Below are 2,994 nucleotides of genomic sequence, written 5' to 3'. Positions count from 1 at the left end.
CTCTCTCTCTCTCTCTCTCTCTCTCTCTCTCTCTCTCTCTCTCTCCTCTCTTCTCTCTTCTCTCTTATTCTTTTTTTTTAAGGTTCTGACATATGGAACGTTCTCTATAAATCTTAGCTTCTCTATAAATATTTTTCTAACAATTTCATCTATAGCTTGCTCTCCTTTGAACAATATATACCAAACCAGAACGTATTTGCCTTGTATAGTTAATTTCGACACTGAAAACCATCTACTGAATGTTTGACGTGGCATGCCCTCATTGTTACGTGCTGGTTGTCATGGTTTGGGTATGATATGAGTTCATCTCCCAGAAGTAATCATGTTGAGAGGTGTTCTTAGTGTGGTAATTATTGTTGTTAATTGGCCACTCTGTGATCTCTTGCTTCTGTCATCTTATGTTATTTATTACCCTTGAATATGTTCACCCACTGGACAATATGATTCAGTAAATTCAGTAAAGGCAAGCTTGTTCTAGATGAATCCAACACTTTTTTCAGGGCTGGCACATGTAACCATGAATAGACTGGCCTAGCTGATGTTGGAAATTTATTTTACTTTTAATTGTGTTTATATGTATGTGGAAATGTATCCATGTGAGTGCAGGCATACACAGGGTCCAGAAGAGTGTCAGATCCTCTAGAATTGTAGTTACAGGTAATTCAGAGCTTCCTAACGTGGATGCTGGGACCTGAATCTGCATGAGCAATACATGCTCTTAATAATTGAGCCATCTCTTCACCCCTGGGATAGTTTACTTGTAGTGACCCTCAATAAATGATGGAGTTTCACCAAGGAACATTGGGCAAGGTCTGGAATATTTTTGTTTCTCACAGATTGAGGGTGAGTTACAGCTGTCCTCAAGCAGATATGGAATCTGCTAAATATCCTACCAAATACATGGCATCTCTCTGATACAAAGAAAAATCTCCTTCGAATTAATTAATGCTGGGACAGAAACACTGACTTGGGTTGCAATGATGAAATGAAGAGGAGATGTTAAAAACTAAATTAATGACTCATTGACCAAGAACAAACAATATTGGCATATGCCTAAAACTGTGGAATGTAATGTGTGATTTGTGAGTTAATATTAGTAACTAAGGCTGGACTCAAGAACCTGCCAACTGCTACCCATATTGAGTGCAGCGAGGAGTGCTTGGAGACTTACAAACAATAAAATTGATGGAGATTGCGAGTCTATTTCTGTTTGATGAATTTTGACGTTTCAGGAGTGCACATGTGTGTTCATCTGTGTTTCTGACATAATTCACTCAACAACAGTGAGGTAGAAAAGTAGGAAGCAGTGCTGAGAAGGAGGCTCAGTGGGGAAGAATGCTTTGTCTCATAAATGAGAACTGGTGTTTGGATCCCAGAACTGTGTAACATGACAGATGTGGGGAAAAGTCTGGTGTGGTAGGCTATGCCCATAACCTCAGCTTTCTGGGAAAACCAAGGCATCATGAGTATTGGTAATTGCTAGCTCTAGCTTGCAATTTCAGAGAAAGAACCCATTTCAAGGGAGGAGAGAGTGATAAGGCAGTGTTTGCTTTCCAAACATGTACAGAAGCTCATACATGCACGTATGTACCTAAGCCAAACTGGCATACACAACAGCGAAATGCACATGCATGTGTTCACAATGCAGGAGTGTTCATGTCTACGTGCTCATACACACACACAAACACACACACACACACACACACACACATACACACCATACTTATATTACCCGCGTTCTACCATGTTGAAGGATCAACTTGGATGGGGAATTTAACTAGCTATGTGTCCTTCCTTTTACATCTGCCTCTGTAGTCAATGAGTAATAAATACTCTAGGGTCCAAGGCTGCTCGTGACTTTGAGTTGCTATGATTAAATATATCTTAGCAACGATAGACAATATTCTTAAAGTCACCAAGTGCCTTCAGATGAACACCAGAATCTAAGTCATGTTTCACAATCATACTCAAAATTTGTATTCGGATGCTGAGAACAGGAAGGGCACATTGGTTTGTTATCTAATACCAAAGGGGTTGCCTGAAAATATACACACAAGTAGCATTATACAGACCAACAAGGTTAAGTTTAGGAATATATATGTATATGCATATGTATACATATATATGTATATGTATATATATATATATATATATATATACACATGCATGTAACAACAATTAATGAAAAACATGCCACAGATTTGAATGAAGTCAAGAAGTATATTGGAGGAATAAGAAGGGGAAAAGAGAAGGAAGAAGTAATATAATCTCAAAAAGAAAGTACATGATTAAAAATTATTGTTATGAAATAATGAGCTTTTATGTGAATGCAGTCAAGTGCTGCCTGTCATTTCCATCAAAGACTGGCTCCCTACACATGGGTGTTCTCTTGAGATTACTGGGTAATGACCTGGCCCTATTAGTTTATGTCAGTATACTGTGTAGTTCTCTCAGTGATGCATTTCCCTGAGCTAGTCTATGCTGTTATCCAAACCATAAGTCTGTGTGCAGCAAACAGCTTCTGGTTCCCGGTTATATATGATGAATTTCTCAATGGTAAGCTTTTTTAAGCATACCTAAACATAATTTCCCTGTAAGAATGAAATCCAATGCAAAAGGCCTATGTCTCAGAGTAAATAATTATTAATTTTTAAGACAACTAATTATTCCTAAGACTCAATGAAAAGTAAAGATTAAACACATCTTTATTTAATTAATTGCAAGTTGTTAAATAGTTTTAAAATTACAGAAACAATTTAGAATGTGAGAGAAATGAATGCTGAGAACTATGATTTGGAAGCCTAAATAATTAACACATTAGGTTCTGATTTGACTTTAATGTTCCACAATTACCTCTCAAATACAGACTATCTCAACAGGATAGCACTATTCTCCACTGTTTGTTTGGAATTCTGGCTTCCTAAGTTACAAAGTACTTGAAAGATATATAAAAAAATAAAAACAACAACAAAAAAACCTCAAGAAACCACCAAG

Source organism: Grammomys surdaster, unplaced genomic scaffold (assembly GCF_004785775.1).
Source record: "Grammomys surdaster isolate TR1022 unplaced genomic scaffold, NIH_TR_1.0 65, whole genome shotgun sequence".
NCBI classification, from domain to species: Eukaryota; Metazoa; Chordata; class Mammalia; order Rodentia; family Muridae; genus Grammomys; species Grammomys surdaster.
This window is presented reverse-complemented; position numbering follows the sequence as displayed.